At 44.0% G+C, this 7,906-nt stretch overlaps 1 long non-coding RNA gene across 1 annotated transcript; it reads left to right on the plus strand.

Moving 5' to 3' along the window:
- The first annotated feature begins 5,225 nt into the window (after positions 1-5,225).
- LOC123046818 (uncharacterized) lies at positions 5,226-7,227 on the plus strand. Its single transcript, XR_006422630.1, has 3 exons — positions 5,226-5,382; positions 5,483-5,552; positions 5,665-7,227. It is a non-coding gene; the product is annotated as an uncharacterized lncRNA (long non-coding RNA).
- The last annotated feature ends 679 nt before the right edge of the window (positions 7,228-7,906 follow it).

Genomic DNA, 7,906 nt, shown 5'->3' on the forward strand with positions numbered 1-7,906 from the left:
TATGCTTGGGTGTCACTTTTGGCTGTCTGTGCTAACGCATAATTAAATAAAGACACCACAATGGTTCACTATAGAATCTTTCTAATTGCCTTTTGATACCCAATTGGCAATCTGAACCAATCATTGTTTGCCATGTTGTTTTTCTTTTTGGATAAAAGAAATCCTGCGATTCTGTTTACAACACAAGATTCGAATGCACAAGATACACAGCCATGACCTGGAGTGCATGGTCTGGACACACTACACCTATTGCTTGTCTTGTGAGCAGAGCACACGGTATGAGTGCATCCGGTGAGATTTGGTTTGTTTTTGGGCCCTTACTGAAGAAGTAGCATCCTATTCCTAGGGACGGGGTGGGTCATCAGGGAACATCTTGAAGGAGCAAATCCGAGCCAAGTCTCCTATCAGGGGTGGGTCTACTAACCACGCGCTAGTCTCCCATTTTCAGTTTGGTGATGTACGTCTGATCTGCTTCCTCTGTCTCCATCCAGATCAGGAAGGAGCCCCAGAAAAACAACGACTTGCCATGTGAGGAGTGATGTAGCGGCTCGAGACTGAATGAAGACTTGGATTCTTGCGAGATTTGAAGCTCGGCCATTTGTTAAGTTCCATCGTATACGTTAGTTGGGGTCATTGCTATACTTGCAGCCACTGGTCAACCTTCTACTAGCACCCACCGAACCTCTCACACATCTGCCGTCGATCCACCCTCAGCTGCGCTACCGAGCTCTATCTTCTCATTTTACTCACACTCAAAATTCAGGTGTAACTATTAACAGCAGAAGCTTCAGCTTTGAAATACTGACAGTAGTAACTGAATCAATGTCAGGCTCGCTTTGCTTCATCTTTATGCTGTTGCCACTGCTGTCATCCATGTGCTTACAAAGCTCCCTAAACTACTCTTACTTCTTCTTCAAGTGTGTGCTCAATCGCTAGCTTGCTACTTTGTTAAGTGTGTGCTCAATCGCTAGCTTGCTACTTTGTTAAGTTTGTGGGAAGTGTCTCTATCCGAAGTTCATGAGGATTTTAATAATTGTTTGCACATGAACACTTTTGCAATCTAGCTATGCTAAGCTTTCAGGTTATTTCACAAGCACGTGGGCAAGTTGAATCAGGAGCCTCAATCATCTGACCGCAATCTGAGACTCATTTTCCCGAGGGAAGAACCGGGAAGGGAGAAGCCTGAGATGTTATAAGGAAGAAAGAATGGGGTTTCCCCGCTTATTATGACCCTTCTAGCTTTAATCTGCTGTAGTAGTCTGTCGATGAATCATACGAAAACAGGCCAATTTTTTCATTCGTTCTTGTCAGCGTGGACATCTATATTCAGTGTAATGTGCAATGTCTTCATATCTGAAACTATGCTTGCATGTCACAGTGGTTACCTGTGCTAAAACACCCCTGTTATTGTTCACTTCAAAAACTTGGACTTTCTTGTTCACTTTTGATATCCAATTGCCTCTCAAGAACTGTGACGGTGTATGTTGGATTATTCACCATGTTTTCTCTCTGTTTGAGAAACAGATCGTCCGATTTAATTTTAGCAGCACAAGAAAAGAGAAGACGAGTCTGCGGGGGCTCGATGGCTCCAACGGCTCCTGTACGGAGCGGCGACCAGGGAGGCATTCATGCGGGCGATGCGCGCGCGTCGGATCCGGACCGGCGGGGCGCGTCGGAGTGGACGCTGGTCAAGGTGGGCGCGACGCCGGCGTGTCCTACGCCCAGTGAGGGGTTGCGGCGCGCCCCGGCGGGCGTCGGTGGCTGGTCCGGCAGCCGCTTTTTGGCCCTGGCGGGGGCGGACTCTGAAGACGAAGCAGAAGACGAGGCAGTTGGAGCGGGGGCGGCGTGCGGTCCGTCCCAGTGCTCGGTGGGTGATTTCATGATCAGGGCGGAGGAGCTCGGGGACTCACTCCTGGCTCGGCGGCAGCGGGCGTTCGCGCCAGGTGGTCGTGGCCCGCACCGGCGTGGTTCTTAGGCCGGGGCCGTGCGTCGTGTCGCTCAGGCGGCGACTCCGCGGCAGGGGCTTGCTGCCCTCGCGGGCTTCGTGCGCAGGCCAAGGCGCAAGGCGCGGCATGTGACGGCGAGGCTGGTGGTTGGGGGCCGCTGCCGTCGTGGTGGCTGAAGGAGCAGGAGCGCAAGAATCGAAAGAAGGAAGAATAAAAGAAGAAGGGGCTCGAGCTCAAGCGCTTAGAGGAGATGCCTCAGTTCCAGGGCGACCGGATCAGCGACCCCTCCGCCGCGAAGAAGAAGAAAAAGTTCAAGCCGGTGGGGAAGTCGGGCTCCAAGCTGCCGTCCTCGCTGCCTGCGGGGTCCTCCAAGGGCACGACGGCCGAGCCCATTTCGGTGGAGGAGGCAGACGATAGGGAGTGCTTCAAGTGCGGCCGTGCAGGGCATTTTCAGAGCAACTGCAAGTTCCAGCCTCTCTTCAAATCTTGGGGTGGTGGCATCAGAAGTTCAGAGTGGTGGCGGATGGCAGCATCCTATTGAGTGCATTAGTATTGGATGGTCTGATTCTAGTGGAAAGGAATTGACACAGTTCCTGTCTCACCTCCCAAAGCTATCCAAATTGCAAGTGCATCGTTGTGAAAACATAACACAGTTTGCTGTGGGGGTGGATTTGCAGCAAACAACATCACCAGTAGTATCATGGTCAACCTCTTTAGAAGTTTTTTTTTCCTTTTTTGAGAAAGTGCAAAATCTTTGTGTCTCGTAGTATTGAAAAGGCAGGAACGTCAACGTCTTTAGATGTTAGAAGGATGATACAAATGCAGAAGATGAGCAGCAACAAATAGCAGACGTGGAGGAGGCAACTCTCCAACTCTGCACATCTAATGGTGGTGGATGATGATGGGTTGTTGCTCCTCTCTGCACATCTCTCCAACTCTCTGCAGGCGTTGGTCATCAACTATAATGGTCGGGTAGTAGTTCATTCCCTCGAAGCCCTCCAAGCCCTAACTACCCTTCGGTTAAAAGATTGCTCTTTTCGCCACCCTTTCACGTCCTCCCTGCTAGACCTGAAACTTGTGTCCGTGAAGGGTGTGCTGACCCTTTCAAACCTCACCTCTCTCACCCGATTAAAAATATGGAGTTGCGGAGAGGATTTAAGATGTGAGGGCCTGTTGCCTCTCCTTACCATAGTTTTAAATAGCCCGCTATAGCCTTTTCAGCAGGTTGCCGTGAAATGGTCGCCTTTATAAATAGCCCGCTATAGCGGAGGGTTCGCTGCTATTTTCCATAGCCCGCTATTTAAAACATTGCTCCTTACTCGGGGCCAACTCAGCAATTTAAAAGTCCATGACAACCCCAGTTTCTTTGGTGGGTGGGATCCCAATCCCATGCAGGGGATGACAGAATCCAAACTGCAGGATCTCGAGACAGATGACATCGAGGGCTTCCTTGGTGCGCCCGCCCTCTGTAGCTTCCTCTCTTCCTCCCTCACCAACTTGGCCTTTATTAGGAACAATGAGATGACGTGCTTCACAAAGGAGCAGGAGGAGGCCTTTCAACGCCTCACCTCGCTCCAGGAACTCCAGTTTATCAGTTGCAACAAGCTGGAGCACCTCCCTGCAAGGCTAAACAAGCTGCAACACCTCAAGAGATTAGGCATCTGGTGGTGTCCAGTTCTCCGGTCACCAAAGCCCAAGGATGGCCTCCCAAGTTCGCTGCAAGAATTACAAGTCAGCGCGCGCGACAATGAGGAGCTGACGCAGCAGTGCAAGCGATTAATTGGAACCATCCCAAAAATCACACTATACTAATCTAAGGTAAAAAAATACTTTCCTTTGCTCGTACCAATTCCGGATTTCACCATTATCCTTACTTTTTCGGTTTTTCCTGATACCACAGACACCCAACTCATTTTTCTTTGGGTTTGGTGTACCTTGCTACTGCATATTCTGAAAATTGTTTGATCCATCAACCGTGCAGCTGGTCCGTGCATCACTTTCACCTTGTGGAATTATCCCCATCTGTGGACAGTTGGCACATGAGGTCCTGTGTGGTATTTTCTTCATGTCAATACATCTGGTAAGTACATGCAAATTGTCTGAAAAGTATCTGCTTATAATTATCTGTCTGATAAAAGTTGCTCCCAATTCTATTAGTTTAAATCACTGCTCTTGAGCGCATGTTTTTTATTACTATACGAGTATGTGATTAACAATTTGAGGGCCTGTCTGTTCAACTGGAAAATTATTAACACTATGTAAATTGGTCAGCACTCCAAATACAGGAGAGTGTGTTCCTAACAGAATAATACAGAAAAGTGAGATTTTTTTAGAACAGAAAAGTGAGATTTTGTTTCTTTGTTTGTGCAAAATTAACCTTGTTAGCCTGATCTGAGGATAGTGTATCTATTTGTATCTGTCCAGAGATCATGGGAAATTTTAATTATTCTCAAAACTTACCTTGTTTCCTTTTTGGCATAGCACAGGACTAGTGCTTTGTTCCCTCAGATTCACCATTTGTTTTTTGCTGTATGTTTCCTTGTGTTTGTCAAGGAAACAAGTGAAGGGAGAAGAGGAAATCCCATTTCTTAATCAAGTCGATGGACAGTCAGGCAAGGTTGAACATGAAATTTGTACAGTCTCTTCAGTGTTAGTTCAGAGGAGCACTGAATCTGCAGGGATTTTGCAGAGAGCGGCAGTTTCAGAACACCGCAGTTTTGACAAAGGACCATTTGAGTGGTGAAAACAGTGTTACCATGGAACATTGATAGGTTGTACAACAGTGATGCTCTCATTGCTTGTTTTGGCATTGATTTACGAGAACTAAGCACCATGTTGCATCATCGAGGAGCTAGAACAGGAGTTAATCAGGAACCATCCTGAAAATCATACTAGAGTACTAGACTGATCCAAAAAAAAACTTCGCTGTCTGCCCTCATCCTAATATCCAACATCAAGTCATCTTTTGCATTTGATTTACCTCATAACTGCAAAAAACTCTGTTTTGATCTACTTTACAGGTTCTCTGTCTTGGGAGTTGTACACTTTTTAGCCTTGTTGAATCCTCCCCATCCATACAAAGTCTGCACATGAGGATCTTGTGTTGTATCTTCTTACTGTACATAGTAGACAAATCTGGTAAGTACGTGTTAAACTCCTCCAACCATATTACTGATACCTAGATGTTTTCTCTTGAACTGTGAAGTATCAAGAAAGTCAACATGGTCCTCAGTTAACGCTATTTCAGAATTTCCTTCTCTTCCTTCATGGACTATCATGCATTCAACATTTTATTTATTTGTTGTGGTTGGTTCTGAGATACTTTGCAGTTACATTTTGATCGTCACTCAATAAGACTGGCTGGTGTGCTTAGCTTGTTTGGTTGTGAGGATCATAATGGTAGAATATATATTGCTGAGTTGCTACTGAATATAAGGTTTGCAGTTTTTTCAGTTCGGCATTACATTGACACCGATTCAAGTTGTTCTTGCATTCATCATAATTATTGTTGCTTAATGAAATTTTGTTAATTACAGGACCTTTACAAGAATACCCTTCATACCATCATAGTGCTTGCGTGTTGCCTGGAGCCAGCCGAGATATCAGGTATGCCCAATGTTGCCTATTCGCACACATATAGAAGTCTAAAAGGTTACTCATGTATTTATCTTAAGTTCCAAACTTTTAGACTAAACTAAGCTTCTTGGTTGCTTGATAGATGTGGCATGTGGACAAGTTTGGAATTCAACAATTAAGTAGTAGCATATCTGTGCAAAGGTTAGTAAACCCCCTGCTGAAATTCACGATCGCTTTAGCTATGATAGGTTGTATTCAAAGTGGAATTGTCAAACTCTTATTACCTCATGAGACCAAAGTTAGAGAACTTGTTGCTTTCTTCATATGTCGGCAGTCTAGCTTTTGAGCACGCTCATAATCTCTGAATTCATTGCCATTCTGAATTAAATAACACGGGAGAGTTTTCAGCTGATACATTTAGTCGTAAAGGTAGAGAACACTTGTTACTAGGTGATTGATGAACATGTATTGAGCAAAAAGACTTGAGCTTGCTAATTTTTATTCATAGAACCAGCTGAGTTGATTATGGTGAAGGTGATTTTATTCTCTTATCGATTTGGAGTATTTTTCTATCCCACCAATGCCAAAAATAGAGCAGATTCCATGAGCCTTGATTATTGCAATTTGAATATTTTTAGTGCGTATTGTTAAGTTCGACGTTCCTCTAGTCTGAAGTCTTTCAAAGACAGTCATTCTCTTCGCGTAACTTTACACTTCCTAACCTCTTCACTCGGCATTGCGTTCCTTCATAAGGATATCATGAACATTACCAGTGTACATATACAAATCCCAGAAATTAAACCATACCTACCTATATAATGCATCACTGCGCACTGGGTATTCCATAGTAGTTGATTATTCCATGAGCACAGTCATCAAAGTTCGAGAAGATTGTAAAGCGCTTTATTGCCATCAACCCTGCAAAATTCATTATTATGAAGAGCTATATTCATCAGCATTGATTCCTCTCTTAGATACAAATGGAAAAAAAGAAATAAAGAAAAAGAGAGATGAGCACCATGCAAAAGATCAAAGGGTTCTTGTGCAGATTGATGAAACTACTACCTATGTGCAGATTAATCAAAATACTACCTATGCATATCGATAACAGGAACATCACTCACATCCTGGGATCACCTTACATTGCATAGGCCTCTCAAATCATTTCTTTGGTGTGACTCCATTCCCTCCCACATACCCTATACTACTTTTTCCAATGACTGGAATGTGAAGACTTCTTTGTACTGGAGTTGAACTCTTATTTAGCTTTACAATCTAGATTTCAGATTTGCTAATTTTTTTGAATTACTTTACCAAGCTCCAGATAAGCTTTCCAAAAATATCAAATAGATAGGGAATACTTGGGCTCCAGTGAGTACTATAATTAAGTGACAGAGAGTAATTCTGGATCATTACGAGGTAATTTCGCTAGATACCTGCTCTCGGAAGGTTAACAAGGAATAAAATTGTTGGTTACTCCTGTTTCCTTTTGTTCTTGACATTGAAGTCAAACAACCAAGTGACTGGTGTTCAAAAACTTCTACAGCTATATTGTTGATGTTGTTCACTCTCAAAAAATGAAATCTGTTCCCTACTGGCAATGATTCAGAGTAGTTATTTAAGTGTGTGCTCAATCGCTAGCTTGCTACTTTAAGTATGTTAAGCTTTCAGGTGTTTCGCAAGCATGTGGGCAAGTTGAATCAGGAGCCTAAATCATCTGGCCGCGATCTCTGACTCTTTTTATCAAGGGGAGAACCAGAAAGGGAGAAGCCTGAGATGAATCATACCTTTTGTTTCTCTTTGTAGCCACTTTCTCCCTGATAATGCTATAAGGAAGAAAGAACGGTTTTTTCACACCTACTATTTTCCTTGTAGCTTCAACCTGTAGCAGGTTTCGATGATTGGTACGAAAACAGGCCAAAAATTTTCATTTGTTTTTTTGGTGTGGACATGTATGTTCGGTGAAATGAAATGCAGTTCTTTGCAATAGTATCTTCATATCTGAACCTATGCTTGGTTGTCAATTTTAGGTTGCCTGTGCTAACGCATAATTAGATAAAGACACTGTAATGGTTCACTGCAGAATATTCCTGGTTGCCTTTTGATACCCAACTGGCAATCTGAACCAATCACTGTTGCCATGTTGTTTTTCTTTTCCGGGACACTGTAATTTCTGTTTACAACGCAAGATCTGAATGCACAAAACACACCTATTGCTTGTCTTGTGAGCAGAGCGCAGGGTATGAGTGTGCTTGTTTTGTCCAGGGGAGATCTGTTGAGATTTGAGTTTGTTTTTGGGTCCTTACTCAAGAAGTAGCATCCTAGGAGTAGGGGTCGTTCATTGAGAAAAAGGCTTTCGCCCCGCTATATAGATATAGCAACTG

The sequence above is a fragment of the Triticum aestivum genome, chromosome 2B, assembly GCF_018294505.1.
Source record: "Triticum aestivum cultivar Chinese Spring chromosome 2B, IWGSC CS RefSeq v2.1, whole genome shotgun sequence".
NCBI lineage: Eukaryota > Viridiplantae > Streptophyta > Magnoliopsida > Poales > Poaceae > Triticum > Triticum aestivum.